At 37.5% G+C, this 17348-nt stretch overlaps 1 protein-coding gene across 3 annotated transcripts in view; it reads right to left on the bottom strand.

Moving 5' to 3' along the window:
- LOC107082356 (FERM domain-containing protein 4B-like) overlaps positions 1-17348 on the bottom strand; it is a 54313-nt gene that overhangs the window by 31887 nt on the left and 5078 nt on the right. The gene's annotated exons all lie outside the window — the stretch shown is intronic.

Raw genomic sequence — 17348 nt, 5'->3', positions numbered from 1 at the left:
ATGTGTCCTTATTTTTCGTCATCCTCCTCTCTTTTCCTCTAGTGATGAAACAAATGGAAACACAATGCCTTTTGCCTCAAGGCTCACTCAGTTTTTCTTGTAATGTTAAGGATAGATAGTCTATCCCACTAGTGCAATTAGAGAAACCCCCAAATGACCAAAAAATATTTTTCATACAGATTAAAAAAAGCAAGCCTTAGTGGGCTTCAAAATTGTCCAATTAAAAAGTATACCACATCTGCATAAGTATCTGTAAAAGCATTAATATTCCATACACATATAATAGGTTAATTGTCCAAAGTCTAATGGCTTTCCCTTTCAAAATATCTGATGTGCTTTTAATGTTTAATGTGAGACTGATTTCTTTTTTTTTGTACTAATAGAGCCATCTGCTGTCATAGAATGTGTCCACAGTGTCCCTTATTTCTCTGTTGACAGTAAAAAAGTTGATTTTAAGCTAATTAGTCTGTGTGCTGGAAAGTCGGCTTTATATTGAAGTCCAGTTACTTTGACCACAGGGGTGGAGGACGCCCTGTGGCTTGGTTTCTATGACGTGTTTTTCTCAACACCACAACAAATATGTCTTTATAGTTTACAAGCTGCTTTTCTACTTCATATTTTTCACCACCCAAAACCACAACAGGACGTCTCTGTGACCAGCATTCAACAACTTGACAGCGGTCATGCCAACTTAGCATAATGCTAACTATTTTCCCGAGGTCTCAGATGTAAAGGCTCTGTAATGCTCTGTGCTTCCAGGCTCTAAATGTTGAAGAAAGTATGTATTTATGTGCTATAATGATAATATATCTTGGTAAACACAATTCTGTTAACGAGATTCTTCAGAAATCAGCCTTTACATCATGAGCTACTGGTATTGATGGAAGCTGGATAAAGACCCAAATGCAGGGAAGAGGATGCAGAGATGAGTTTCCCGATTTAATGGGAAGTTGATGGCAACAGAAGCACAAATCCAGGAAATAATCCAAGAAATGAAAAAAATAAAAAACAAAGAAAAAAAAACAAACAGGAGATACCAGGGAGAAACAACACACGGGGAATTAAGCAATGAGGCAACAAGAACCCGGCACTGAAGAACTGCACAGAGAGAGTATATATGGTAAACAGAATAAAGACTGGGGTAATCAGCTGATACGGAGCAGTGATAGAAGTGACTAGAAGGGAGCAAGGCGAAAGGAAACTGGCACAAGGGGGCAACAGGGAGTAACACAAAAACACAACACTGGCAGAAAACAACTACAAAGACACAAAATTACAGAGAAACTAAAAATAAACCTAAACAAAGGGCAGGACCCTGACACAACCGTTCCTCCTAGTGCCAGTCCAATGACGGACCACTGCTAACCAGAGCCATCAATGGAAAAAGAGACGAACGCACTTTGTCAATAATGATTTTGAGTTAATGGCTAAAACAAAAATCCACATTCATTTTCAAAATGACTTGTGGCTCAAAATTGCAACCTATTTTCTTTAAGCAACAAGTCAATTGTTAAAGTATTCACACCAACGGAACCTTTCCAGGGGCTGTTTTTAGAACCACAAACATCAAGGTATTTTATTTGTATTCTGTGATAGATCAACAAAGTAGCACATCATTTTGAAATGGAAGGAGAAAAAAAAATGAAAATCTTTTTTAAATATGTTTACTTAATCAGAAAAGTCACCTACAGATGCTGTTCTTAACTGAACACCTTGACTCTAGTCACTCCCCAAAAAATATATTTGTAAACAACTGCTAATTAATTGTGCACTTCACAAATATGGCCTTTATGAAAGACTGTTAAGAATTAAATTGTTTAAATAAAGCAACGGAAGCCTAGGTGAAAGTTTAACATTTATCATAAATCAAAAATACTATAAATAATGCAATACTAGTACTGGATAGTCACCTGGACGCACAAGTCCTATGATGAAAGATATTAGTGGCAGTCTCATGCTGCAAGATTGCTTTTCTTCTGGCCAGAGCTGACAGCATAGATGCAAATATGAATGGTGCTAAATACATGAAATATCTTGGAAGCAAACCAGTTAGAGGCTGTGAATAATTCAGATGGGACAGATGTTCGACTTACAGAGGGAGATCTAACATAAACATACAGCCAGAGAAACAAAGTATGGTTTGGACTCCAGACTCCAGAATTGCTGCTTATATATTATCTCCATCCAATTTCTATGAGCTTGAAATATTTTGTGAATAAAAAGGGGAAATAAACATCTGTCTCTCTATAAACACAGGTGGTAGAGACATACTAAAACGGTAGTTCTACAAAGCACTGTATCAGGATGGCTAATACTTTTTATTTGCCTAGAAAAACAAAGTATTCCACCACTTACAAAAAGTCTTTACATGAAATCTGAATGAACAATGGTATCAGAAGCTCAAAAAGCACCAGAATTATTTTGTAAAGAAAGGTTTCTATATCACTCTTTCAGCTGAATTGAGGAACAGAGCAAGGATCTCCAAGATACAAAGAGGGGTCTTAGCATTTTCAGTGACTGCTGGTTATATTGAGTATGGAGCCCATTTATTAACTGATTTAGTATCCTGAATGTGGATTTTATTACAACCTGTGACTTGCTCTGCAACCCATCTCTCCACATTATTAAAGGAAAGAAACAACCATCTAAGCAGATGGGGGAGTCCCTGGTCAAAAGGATGGAAAAGACAGGAGAACACTTTAATTTATTAGCCAAAGCTGTGTTTTTTTTTCATATTTTTTTATAGAAGACTGAGAGTAAATTTACAATTCAATTCAATTCAGTTTATTTATTTAGCTCCAATTCACAACACGTCATCTGAAGACACTTCACAGTTCACCAGATCATACAGTGAAATTGATTCAAAGTTTTCTATCTAAGGAAAACCAGTTGATTGCGTCGACTCATTGACTCGAATGCAATCCCTCACACTAAGCATGCTTGTAGCGACAGTGGAGAGGAAAAACTCTCTTTAACTTCAACTTTTAAGGAAAATTTTAAAATCACATATATCTTTTTAAATAAGGAAGAAGTTATTATAGATTTGTCAAAAGAAGGACATTTTACCTTAACCAAATTTGGTTTAGTTGTTCTGTTTTTTCACTATTAAATTTAAAAATGTTAGCAGACAACCCTGACTCAATTTTACACATTTAGTAAAGGAGAGCCTTTAGGGTCAAACAGTTCTGCTGGGTTGAGCGTTATCATCATATGATAAAAAAATGTATGCTTTATTTCTTAAATATGGGACCAGGAGTCAGAGCCCAGAGGAACACCACTGATGATGGGTAAAGCTTGGAATGTAACCTGTACCTACTGATTACATTCTGAGAGGCCCATTGTAAACAGAAATTTGAAGAAAGCCAGGGATACCTGACAGCAAAATTTAAAATAAGCCTTTTACCTATTTATTTATTTAATAAAAAACAGCTCCATGACAATCAGTATCAGGTAGTGCCTTTTACAGACAACATACTGGAAAAGTTGGCAGGTCAGATGATATTGGTTTCATCATATGATCAAAAAAAACAGTTTTCAATTCTCAGGTTTAGTTGAAAAGCGAAGAGTCAGGTGATTCAGCATCAACACATTTAAAAGTTTTCCTCTTAGGCCAGACACTGAGATCAAACAGCATTTCATACTGCGCTCAAAATTACTGCCACATGTGTAAGCAGAGGAACTTTTATTGGAAAAGAAAGACAAATCAGATTTAGTGACTCACTCAGACAAAGCCTGGTCCTTATAACAATAAACACAACACACACATGAAGGAAAGTTTAGGGCATAAGAAAAAGATCTCTAATAAAAAAAAATTTCATTAATGATTTCTTTACTCTAAGAAGAGACATACCTGGTAGCATTTCCCTATCCTGAACCAGGATTCTAAGAGGCGCCTGCAGGGCATCAGCCCCCGATTGTACCACGTCCTTAGCGTCTCATGTGCCAGGCTCCAGACAAGCTGGCTGCCTGACGCTACCAGGTCTTCCAGTCCACGTATGATGCGCACAGCCATGCTTGCCTAAAGGTTCCTATTCTACTACTTCTACCTCTAGTAATAAGACTGCATATCCTCAGGAACAAGTCAAACAACTGGTCTACAGACCACTTTTTTTTCCTTTAAAGCAACAAGCTGTGAAGAGCATCTACACTCCAGCACAAACACTGAACCACTCTTTCTCCCAAGCTGATGTAATGTCAGTGTGAGTCGGCGCTCTGGAGAGGCTGGAGCGGAGTAGTGTGCCTAAGGCTGGGTCCTGGGCCCTGGTCCAAAACAGTGCCTCAGAGTGCAGGGGAGGGCAGGACAGAACCAAGAGGTCCCTGCCGCAAAGGCTCCATCTGCCCCTCCACATAAAAAAACTGTACACAAACAGCATCCACACAAAAACAAACCTTTAGACTTCTTAATCCACACACTTGGATTGCCAGGGTGTTGATAAATTACATTTCTGTAAATGCAAAACAACTTTTAATCACATTTTCCACATGCTTAAATATCATTGTCTGCAGAGGGTGTGGGACCAATTTCCTGAGCAGACCAGACATTCCCACACATTGTGTCTTGCAGCAGCATTAAAAATAATCAGTTATGTCTGAGCCAGCGAATACAGCTGACATGGCAGAAATAAAAGTGAAACTACGAGGCAATAAACAAACATCTGGGAGCTCTGATTTAAAAAACAAAAAATATCACAATTGGACGTCTTCCTCTGCAAAGCTGCATCTCATAAGAAAATGTGTTATGAACCTAATTTAGCTAAAACAAACGTATTTAAACACTGAAAAAAATTATGGAAGAGCTCATCCGGAAATTGGAAATTTTCAAATTTGTTTATGTGATCCTCAGACTCAAAGACAGTCGAGAATTAAAAAAATATTTAATGGAATATTACTTGTTGGAATTCTAAAGGTAAAGTGGAGGATGTTAGTTTTCCAGTTGGAAACCTTAAAAATAAGCGGTCCTAATTTTGAGTCATTCTGGTGACATGTTATTGTTTACGTAATGCCATCCTATGTGCTCGTCCCCACTTTCAGTTACAGGTGGTCAGTCTGACATGGTGAAAAAATTGCAAATCTTCTTTTGGAAAGAAAGCTTGTATGAGCGATGCAAACAGCAACTTTTAAACCGAACGTGCATGAAGAGAAATGGGCTCATGCATGCTTTCGCACACGTTTTATAGGCATTCCCTGTCGGGAGCGGGTACAGCGTTGTGCATGTGCATTTTTTTTTTAAGTGGACAGGGCGGATCTTTTCAAAAACTTTAACTTTAATTTTCTAAAAGAGACAATATTGCAGAATCTCACCCAAAGGCCAAAAAAGAAAAATGTGACCATATTCTGCCATGACAAGGAACTTATCATGGCAGAAACTTCCTAATGACAAAGTTTATTGGAAAGTTTAAAAATGTCCAAGTCCATGAGAAAAAGACCTACTTTGCTATGGAGGCCCAATTTGTACATCACATCCCAACAAGATTTTTACACCGACACCGGGAAAAAATTACAGCCACACATGAAAAAATCCAAAGGCAATTTACAGGATTACTAAATACAGGTAGGATAACTTTTACATGTGATGCATACAAGGGTAGAGTCACAGATTATGTCTATTTCCAGTGTTACACACCAGAGAGGTTAATGAGAGTCAGAAAGGAATGCACTATAAAAATGGAAGAGCAGATTAGTAAGGAGGTTATTGTTACAGTTACAAGGAAAATGTCTCGCTTCAAGAACAGGTCTTAAGGTGGGCTACACCCTGGACAGGAAGCAAGTTTATCTCAGAGCCACACAGAAAAGCAACCATGTATTTTCATACTCATTCAGAATAGCAGTTTATAGTAACCGATAAAAGCAGTTATGTTTTTAGACTTTAGGAGAAAGTGACAGTACCTGGAGAAAACCAGAGAAAAAATTAAAGAAACCCACCCAAAGAAGACCCCAGATCAGGAGTTAAGCCATCTAGGTAACAGTGCTACCAACTGCAACACTGTGTAGCCTGCTAACGTTGTTTCATTAAAAAATTGTAGGAAGTACATATTTTACAGAAACCACTTCTTTTCATGCACAGTGTGATAAATTATAAGCTGAATTTGTATTATGGCTCACAGCAAAATGGCAAAAAAATCATATTTTGAATGCTGTAAATCATAGAACTTAAAGCAGCATAGTGACTGCAAAAAAGAGATAACGGCAGATAAGAACTTTAAAGAAATTAGGTATCGAAAATAAAATTAATATAGATATCTTGGTTTTTCAGAGTAAAAATGTCAACTAATTTCTGTAGCAAAAAAGGCTCTCTGGAAGAGTTTTAGATATCAATCAGCTCAGGTGGGCGAATCAATTTAGAGGAAATCTTAATTGTCATGCAATCCACAAATCTAGGCTTTAAGCGAGGATGGCAAGAAGAAACACATTGTTAAGAGAAAAGTCTTTAGAAGAATAAAGCTTACGGCAAACATGGAAGATTAAATAGGAATAAATCAGAACTTTTTGGCTGAGTAACAGAACATTACTTGTAAAAAAAGTTAAAAGTTTCGTCACAATGAACAAAGTGTCACTAAAGTGAAACATAGTGATGGCTACATCCTGCTGTGAGGATTCTTTTTTTAATCTAATACAGGTCAGTACTAGAAGACAACCCCAATAGATGCTGCACATACTTTCATCTAGCTAGCAGGAAAAACACTGCCGTAACTTTCTGAAGGACTGGTGTGAACATGTCCCTGTCAACTTTTATCACAAAGTTACATCCTTTAGGAAAACCCTCAAGTCTGAATAAACCTGGACCAACATTTTTAATCTCATGATATCGGATGGAAGCAAAATGTTGCTCTACAAGGTACGGATTTGGAGGCCTAAAAACAAATACTGTTCCACTTCCCCATAAATCCATTTTCATTTGTATAAATTTACAAATGTGTGCAACTAAGTGTTGTTCCCTCACATAACATGTCAAATAAAATGTGACAAAATGAAAAAAGTGAATATTTTTTGCCATTTACTAGTCTGGCAGCTTAATTTAAGATGGATGTCTTCCAATACCACCCATTGCCTTTGTATTTCATTACACAATCTGTGTCTTAGCCTCTTGTCTGGAGCCTGGTACAGAGGCAGTCAGCAGCACTATGACTTCATATTGTGGTCATCCCAAGTATTGTGACTCAATTGCAAATACAAAGGTCCTTAAATAACAGCCTCATTCTTCTCAAAGTGTCCTTATACCACTCAAACAAGTTGCCGATCAGCCATTGTGGATGTTATGCACTTGTTCCGCTTTTGAATATTTATTCTGCACTACCATCCTTCTATCAGTAGATGGGGACATTGAGTATCACAAAATATTAATTCTTTGTCCCTAGAGACAAAGAGCCAATATACTGGAAAGTGCTGTAAATTGATTGATTCTGTCTGGAGTGTTTCCCCGTCTTCCCTGTTTCTACCATTAATAGGGGTTCATGTCACTTGTGACTGAAGCTGAAGGTTTAACTTAGAAAACGCCCTGCAGGTTGTTACAGCTAAGCCTTGTTCTGCCCCTGAGGTTCAGAGTTAATAGGTCTGACTCTGCAGGGAATGACAAGGCAGGACAAGACACAAACAACCATTCTGCAAATATGATCAGTTTCTCATCCTCGGGCAGATTTTCAACAATGAATGCCAATTACTTGTACAATAAATGTCTGATTAATTATCTAAGAAGGCCTCCCAGTGAATGAGAGCAGGAAGAGAAACTGAAAAAAAAATAATTAAAAGGGTGGGGGTTGGAGACAGCTGTCATCCACACGGTCCTGCAGCTGACAAGCTATATGCCACATACGGAGACTGCAGCTGACACGCTGAATGGAAGACATTCTGCGACCTTATGCCCGACACAAACACGCTTGCAGAACAACTTATGATGCCCGTTCCATGGATGCATGCATGCATGCTTATCATGCTTGGTACAGATGGACACAGCTGTCAGAGGTTATGATACCCCTTAGGAGGATGATTTCTACACATACATAATATATAAATCTACAGATTAAGTTCATAAAACATGAAAGAAGGCAATCACAGATCCTGCATGGAGCCTCTCCACCTTTTTAGGATTTGCTGAATATGACCTGCTCTCATTTTTAAGCAGTCTAAAAAACTTCAGCCCCATCTATTCATCTTCTAAGTATTACTAGAAACAAACAAATCAAAAGGAACATTTTTATGTTTTATTCTATGTCATTAAATTGTAAAACTGAGCCAAAAAGAACGTCTGTTAGTATTAGGTTACCATTTTACAGAACATGTTTTTTTCAAAGCATCTGCTTTGGAAACCACAAGCTGTTTTAATTGCAGCCAATTAACACCATGTGATTAAGCTCCTTCTAAGAAATGAAAGGAAACACATGAGGAGCTCTTTGTGTGAGTTACAGAGGTACAGTCAGGCTCAGCTTTGTGTGGCAAGGCAGGGGGTGGGTGAAGAAATTAAAGCCAGAATAGGGGTAAGGCTTCAGGCTGCCACCATCCACCTATTGGTTGTAGTAGAGGGTGTCAGCGGAGGTATCTCTTGTCGGCCTGTCTTGTTGTGCATGACGGCACCCAGGGGCACCCTGGAGGTCAGAGGCTGTGGCTAACAATGTGTGCGCATAACCCAGATGCTATGATGAGCATCACAGCACGCTGAGACTTCATGGAAAACGGATAAAAGGCTGTGTTAATGGTTTTATTATCATATTTGAGTGAAGGAGGATATGTTTGAACCCCATGTGCTTTTTATAGCCCTGCCATTGAAAGCAAGATACTATTGTCCAAGGAAAAGATCCCAGATTGATTCAGAGAGGAAACACTATTAGTTTAAATCAGAAGAACACACGCAAATAAAATGTTCGAGATACACAGAGAAACTGATAACGTTCCAGATAAAGCCATATTACAGTTGACCTGTCAGAAATACAGAAATCCCGTTATGTTCTCTAAAAGTGCTATTGTTAAGCTCTATCAGGCTGAGCTAATGACAACACTGTTACTGGGGAAAACACTGTAATCCTTTTAGATTATAACTTTATTCTGTCTGACCTTTAAACATTGAAATCCAGTCCCAGAGGCCTTGACTTTGTGTGAGGATGGGGTTGTTAGGAGCCCATCCTTTAATAGAGGGGTCTCCAACTCAGGTCCTGTTTTGGAGCAGGGAGGCATCTAAAATCTGCAGATCTTAAGGAACAGGATTTGAGACCCCTGCTTTAATATCATTTGTGAGAGCCACATATGGGCCTAGGTACAAACTGCTTACCACTAAGAACTGACTGGAGAAATGCCCATCAGGAGCACAGAGATTAGTGTCACAATTAGAGGTATCAAATGACTCCTTAGATTGAATGGGAGAAGTTGGCTGTGACAGAGCAAGTTACTAGACTCCAGCCTTATGTCAGACGTTAACAGTCGCTAACTAACTGTAGGCTGCTGCACAGCTTAACTTATGCACAGTGATTTGGACACAGAAGATAAACCTCCAGTAACTTGCACATCCCAACTGAATGCAGACAGAAACATGTCAAGGACACGGTACTTCAGTATCAGTAAATTGGTAAGAAAATATAACCAGAAAATGCTGTAAATTTAGGAAAGATTTCATACCTGTGCATTTTGCAGCTTTGTAGCTAATAAAAAAAATCTTTTTCAAACAACTCACCTTGTTTAACTCCGTTTTATTAATTGGTTAAGGACCTGCAGCCTAATCAGTTACCAGAAATGCTCCATTTCAAACAGCAAAATTGCAAACGTTTTATTTTAGCCATCAGCCTCTGTCTGTAATGAAACAAGCTGGCATAGACATGTTTGAAATCACAGTTAAGGTACCTGTCTTCTCTTTCAATACGCATAAAGTCTGCTGCAATAACAATCATCCCAAGTCAAAATAAAACCACTAATATCTAAAAATGTCTTTGTTTAGAGGTTAGTTCAATGAAATATCTGTTGAAAATTCATGCATGTTTAGAGGTGCTAAAGGTCCCGTTTGATGCTATATTAAACCAAAACCTCTGAAGCTTTTATGCAGTCATAGTCACCAATTAGCAGGGTTAAGGCAGCTAATCATATCTGCGTATCTCTGAGCCTCTGGCTTATCACTCTCAATCCAATTTACTGGACATATAATCACATCACTTACATGCTCTTATCTGACCACATGCCACATGTCGGTGCAAATCGCCACAACACATGTGAAGTAGTGGAAAATGCACAAGCTTTCAAGACCTGTGCTCTGAAGGTACATTGCCAAACCACTGGTGCTCCCATAGTTATTACAAGCTTTGAGGCTTTTTAGGAAGAGTTGGCTGCATCTTAGCAGGGTTCGGCCACCAGTGTGCTTGACACCCTTTGTTAATATCCTGCTGTGTGGACACAAAGCTTTCTTTAGGCCTGAAGTCTTTATACTCTGTCAGAGGCGCAATGAAACCAAGAGCCTAGTGGAGTTTAAAAGTAGGCAGAGCTTGTGTAGCAAAAAGTTAAAAAATGAAGCATCTGTTCCTACTTTTCTGTGACTAGAGTGTTTTATGTTCAGTCAAACTGCTGTTTACATGTTCAGACTTATTCTGAAACAGCTGCTGAACAGGGCAAAATTCCTTATGGCTTTTCAATGTTGCACTGGTTACAAAATGCTCCACACGCAAGTAAACCCCATATGTGATTAGTTTAAATAACTAAAAAGGTTACTTTGACCAAAAGGACAGATGGAAAAACTGTTTTACTGAATATGCCCTGCAGCAGAGATAATCTAGATAGTTTATAGTATTAGTTTAATTCTGCAATAAACATAATTGATCTGTAACACTTCTTCATATCCCAATCAGTGCATAAAATTAACATAACATCAAAAGTAATGTACTTCAAAAAGTAATTGCCACCTTACAGATTTCTTCGTAGTTTTGTTTGTTTTTTCTTCCACACAGGCTTTAGCATCAAAGAAAAAAAACCCAGAACAAAACCATCAAAGACACCAATCAAAAACAGTAGACACAAAAGGCTGCCTTAAACATTGCTAAAAAATTCTTAGGGGAAACAGCTTTCTAAAGTAGCCTGGGCTGGGGTAAAATAGAATCCAAATACTTTTAATGTCCAACAGTGGTGAAATCTGGATGTGACTTGGGCAAAAACAAATAGACACAAGAAATGTGAAAACATTTTCCCACTCGGTAACATAAATAATGATTTAAATATGTTTGAACTATTCTATAGAGTTTTACCTTCATTGATCTACCAGAACAATAAAAAGAAAAAAAAAAACCTTGCAACTTCTCAGATGCATCTAATCAATTTAGGGAACATTCACTCGAAAATGACACTAATGTGTTATGTTGTTACTAATATTATTGTCTGAAATAAATAAATATTCACACTCCTACAGCAGTTGTTTAAAAAGTATTAAGCAATTAGGATCATTAATTAGGATGAAGCCCGAACCTGAAAGGAAAGTGTCAAGACCTTGCTTTCAGAAATGTACTCTCTCTTGTTTCGGCCAAACCAAGAATTATTGAACTGTGGGATTGATAAAAAAAACGGTGCCATTTTGCACAATATGAAATATCTTTGAAGTTTTAGAACTTTGATGTGTTGCTTTTTGTTGATAATCTGTGTCAATATTTTCTTTCTTCCCCTGATGCAATGTGTATATTTTGTAAATAATTATTACAAGCACTGAAAAAAGCACAATACAGCACATCTACGCATTATTAAGCTTAACATCTTCCTCTGAGCCGAATTTAGACTTTTGGTAGTCCATTGGTTACAGTTGCTACTGAATATATATGCAGTATTGTACATGCTACAATCGCCATATCCTGGATGACTGGGAATCTTCATGCACATCTTCCAAGGAGACGTTGGCTTGCCAAATTACTCCTACATCTAAAGCACTGCAGACCTCATCTGTTTCAGTTATTACCGCAATTGATTGTTTAACAATAATAAAACTGGCAAAAACTGCATTAATGGTGGATTTTTAAGGTGGTATTGCTGATTATAAACAATACCAAAAACATTTCTCACATTGTCAAAACTTGTTTTGTTGATCATCAAGACTTTAATTAAATTTTATATGGAACGACATCAAAAGTGGAACTTTTGGAAGGTGAATGTCCTCTATAACAATAGCTCACAGTTAATACACCTGTTTGGGAAAACAGAAGCCATCATACCCTCAGCCCACTTTGTAGTGATGCTCTGGAAAAAATATCCATTATGGCTGAATTAAAATTGACCCATTTTAAACTTTTAAAATGTAATTAAAAAAAATATAAAATTCTCACCAGTGACAATCTCATTAGCTTGACAATTATGACCCCTAGCTTAAGGACACTTGCTCTCATCTTTCTTTCATGCGTGGTGAACACCTGTTCTAGCTGCTCCCAACCCACCACCCCCATATCAGGTTTCTTTTCCAGTCTTCAAACATTATCCTGACATCATTCATTTCAGACTGATGAAGGCTCGACGTGGTTAAAGAGAGTCACATTACTGATTTTGCCGTTGTAACGTAACCCCAGCGGTTGCTTGGCATACCTCCGTAAATGAGAACCTGAAGCATGCTGCTGTAGCAACAGAACAGAATTGTAGAGTAAATCAGTCCCATAAACATCTGGGCCAGTTACCAGATCCAGGTACATGGTTCTAAACAGCAGTGGTTTTAACACCACTAATACTTTTCATTATATGATTCCTTTAAATTACCATTATTTAAAGTCATATACTGTGATGCTTTCTATTGTTGTGGAGAAGGGAGTCATCTCTTCTTCGGTTACCTGATGCTAAACATCATCAATCAGCTGGCTCCCTAAAAACAAACCATTTACTGAAAAATACAAACGTTTACAGGTTTAAAAGCTATTCTGATATAGAAAATCCAGGAGGCCTCCTCCCAATAGGACATGCCTGGAACGCCTCCAGAGGGAGTCGATCAGGAGGCATCCAGAATAGATACCAGGACCACCTCAGTTGACTCATTTCGACATGGAGGAGTAACGACCCAGATCTCATGACCATAGGCGAGGGTGGGAACATAGATCGAACGGTTAATCGAGAGCTTTGCTCCCCCGACTCAACTCCCTCTACACCACAACAGTCCGATACAGCGATCGCACCACTGCCGATGCCTCACAGATCTGTCTATCGATCTCACGCTCCATCCGTCCCTCACTCGTGAACAAGACCCCGAGATACTTGACTCCTCCCATTGAGATAACTTAACTCAAAATATCTATAGCTGTGTAACTTCTGACACATTTATTCATAGCGTCTCTTTTCAAATCTTTGAATCTAAATTAAATGATTATGAATATTTTATATAACATTGTCAAATTAATATTTAATTTTTGAAGTAACATCAATACATATGTTTTTATTGGTAGATACATTTCTTTACAGATGTTGGACTAATTCATTGTTTCGAAGTCTTAGCTAAGACTTTAATTCTTTTTCTCAAGCCCTGAGTTGAGTCTCCAGCAAAGATGGGTAAATTTAAAATCAAGTCCCAAGTCTGAAACTTTGAATTTTAATCCCCTTTAAATATTCTTTAACAATGTTGATTTTAGTTCAATAATAAATCAAAAGTTCTTTTTTAAATCTGTATTTATCTGTGTATTAACACCTGATGAAACAAGTGTAACAGAATATTTACAAATAAAACAAGTTAGCTATCTTATTGTAGCAAAAGAAAAAAACTCCTCCTTTTCTTTATGCATCTTCAAATGTCTAAAGTCTGTACACACAGAAAATAAATAAATACATTTATAACCATTAAGTCTAACACTAGACTTTTCAAACGGTGTCACATAAAAGCAGGAAGGATTATACATCAATGTGCAGGTGCGAGACGGTGGTATAAACTGTGTCAGTAATATGATTTCAAAACTTAGGTTATACCAACTTAGGTAATATTTGAAAGCATAACAATGTGAAACATATCATACCTTTATAATCTTGTTCAAAATGCCCAACTCATTCCTCTTCCTTTAAATTTCAGCTAACATTTATAACTTTGTCCTTGTCTAAGATGTGAGCCAGGTCAGAGTGGATCAGCGGGGAGCTCGGTTTTGGTCCACAGGGCAGGTGATAATGACTTTCTACACTTCCCTGCTCCTCCACAACCCAATCTCCAATGTGACTACAGCTGGATGATTTCTGGCCTTCCTGACTGCAAACGATGGAAGCTGTGGTGTCGTTGTATTCCACTAAGAGCCGAGCTAAAGCTAAACCTGGGGTGACCCCACATCGATGATGGGATATAAACATTCAGGCCTTTAAAAAAACAGAACCAAAGAAGAACAAACTGATCTAAATAGCCTGGAATATAAAAACGGGGGCTTTTCTAGTGTTTCCCAGAGCTTATTCACAATCTCTGTGTATTCATCCCCTAGGCAGTAGATCTATGAAGCATTCACATGGGGTTTTTACGAGCTGCACACTATTGATCATGGTGGATATGAGGCTGCGGGGTATGTCTGCTGTGGAAGCACGGTTGTTTTTTACAGACTCTCAACCATAGAGCATTTCTTTTTTTTTTCAAACCTGAGAGGGTAATAATAGCAGCTCTGACCTGGTACTCCCATCCCCTTCATCTACTTGTTTGCCATGTAGGCCGCCTCTCCTTGATCAGTACAATCAGGCTTTTTAAGCACAATCGCAATACTACCCAGTGTTATGTGTTCACAGTGTGTATTCAAGAAGAACATACAATGAAATGACAGCATTCACAATGGATAGATGGAGAGAGGCTCATATCCAACAAAATGTGAAAAATAACCCCTCCCCTTCCATCTCTCCAAAACCTCTCGGGCTAGTCAGCAGCAGCAGCACAAACAGAGGTGGAAGAAGTTCCCCTATTGTTGTTAGTGTTTTTTTAAGCCTGACAGCATCTATTTTCCAGTCACAGAATGATGTGCAGATGTGGAGGAGGAGGACAAGCAGACAAACAGGGATATCCTGGAGTCTAACACTGAATACAGATTTATCAAGTTCAAACTTCCATCCTTTGCTCCAGGCAAAAGGTTAAACCATATGAGGAGAGCCGGTTCAGCTCTTGTATTTTCCTTGTTTAAATTATACCCACCCACACACCTGTGCTGCAAATAAATCTATATTCTATTGCCATAAAAATGTAAACAGCATTGCTATGAAATTAATGTTTTGAGTAAAGTTTCCGAAACATCAAGAGAACTATAAAAACCAGAGAAAGATAACCTTAGTAAAAGCAAAATGTAATTCTAAAATGATAGCTGTGTCTGTCAAGTCAAATCTCCATCCTTTTTCAAATCATGATTTAATTGTGATTCACTAAATTGTTTTGTTCAGTTTTACTAGTGACACAAATCTGTTTACCATTTGATTAAAATGACCTGTCTAACAGCATGAAGTAGACTATAACATCTCGTAAACCAACACATCATGCCCTGAACTAAACAATTTCAAAAATAAAGGAGAAACCAAGTCTTTGACATCCCTCTGATATTGAGAACAACAATGGGAGCCATTAAACATAAATGGAGAAAACAGGAATCTTCCCTGGGAGGGGAAATAACCCAGAACTTTCAGTGGGAGACTTCTGTAGCACTAACCACTGCTGACCAATGTGGGTAAATACACAGATTTTTTTTTTCTTTTTAGAAAACAGAAATGATTTGAAGACTTTTGGGAAAGAATACCATGGCATAAAAAACAGCAACCTTCTGAAAAGTGAAAGTATCCTGTTAGATCTACCAGCCAACCAGAAAACCAACAATGTAGAAAACAATTAAATTTTCAGAGGAGGTTCAAAGGCTCCATCAAAATCAACGAGCAGGTAAAATAAGTAAAAGTTCAATTTAGTATATATATATATATATATATATATATATATATATATATATATATATATATATATATATATATATATATATATATATACACCAAAAGTTAATCAGTTAAGTTGATCTGTGCATCATGTCTACTAAAATCTTCTTTTTTTTAATCATCTTAATCCTTATGGGAAACACATGAATGCACAGTTTTGCAAAACAAAACAAAAATTACAGTTATAATTTTTAAAACTCTTTTTCTTATTCATTTCTCTGAACTGACTCAGCCTCTGGATGCAACTGGTAGCCCTCCCTGATATTCACTGCTTGCTTAACTGGAAATATAGTTAAAAAATGTGATTTATAGAATCATATGATGGGTCAAAAGTCACTGATCCACACGGATAACCTATGACCCCATTATTGGGTTCATTTTTAAAGAACATCGTGATGTTGGCTCATTTCTGAATCTGAATGAATATTTGTCTGCAAACTGTCAAATAGCTTTTCCTAAGCAGATTTGAACTTCATTTAATGTGGTCTCTTCTTAGATTAAAAAAGGTCTCTGAGGAGGCCTGTACTTTATTCTGAGGAGACATAAACCCTCAGGGCAAATCTAAGCATCCCCACAGAGCCACACACTAAATTATAGAATCACTTGAAATCAAACAAAAAGTAAGACTTGTACATTCATCAGATGAAAGTAATTAGCTGTTGTTGTTTTTTTTGCTCTGCTATTATACATTTTAAAACAAGAAAAGAATAGAGAAATAAATATTCATGGTCTCTGTTTAGCAAAAAAATAAGACCCAGACTCTTTGTGTCCTGTCTGAGGACACAAAGCAGACATGAAATAAGGAAGAGAAAAGAAAAGAAGTATCAGCTCTCTGCTGAGCTTCTGCAATAAGGGAACTGATTCCTGTTGGTGTTACTTTCACAGCGGGTCATGTTTGCAGCTGTAATGCAGCAGAAAAACTCCAGAGGAATATAACCATTTATAAATAAAGCATTTCATTGTGAATGCATCTAACCTTTTTGTTCAGCACATGCTGAATTGATTTTTACTGCTAAACCTATAGATTACTGGTGACCCACAAAGATAGTGAGTAGAGAAACCCCCAACCCTCCTTTTCTGAGTGCATGACCCCAAACTAGGGTTCAGACAGGAAGCGTAATCCTCAACATCCCTGTTGGTCCAGTTGAGAGCCTTCAATGTTTTTACATCTTGTGTTTGTGTTTTTTCTATTAGTAATCTAAGAGAATCTTTTTCTTGATAAAGCAGTTTCGGAAACAAAGCCTCAAAGCCAACAAAAATATAGAGTATAGAGTATACAAACATGAAATAAACAGCAATTTCAAATCTGGTGAAGCAAAAAATCCTTTTATTTCCTTTGATTTTACAGCTTTATACAGCTCTGCCTGATTGCTTACAAACTTTTTTGTCTTTTTTGCCAATCTTAGTCAATGCAGCTGTTGGTTCCTGTGCATCAGGACACAGGCTGAGAAACTTTGGTCTGAACAGATTATTGAAGTGTATCTTCTGAAACATCAAGA

This window comes from Cyprinodon variegatus, unplaced genomic scaffold (genome assembly GCF_000732505.1).
Source record: "Cyprinodon variegatus isolate N-32 unplaced genomic scaffold, C_variegatus-1.0 Scaffold51, whole genome shotgun sequence".
Taxonomy (NCBI): domain Eukaryota; kingdom Metazoa; phylum Chordata; class Actinopteri; order Cyprinodontiformes; family Cyprinodontidae; genus Cyprinodon; species Cyprinodon variegatus.
The sequence above is the reverse complement of the archived record's forward strand: the minus strand, read 5'-3'. Positions and strand labels throughout refer to the sequence as shown.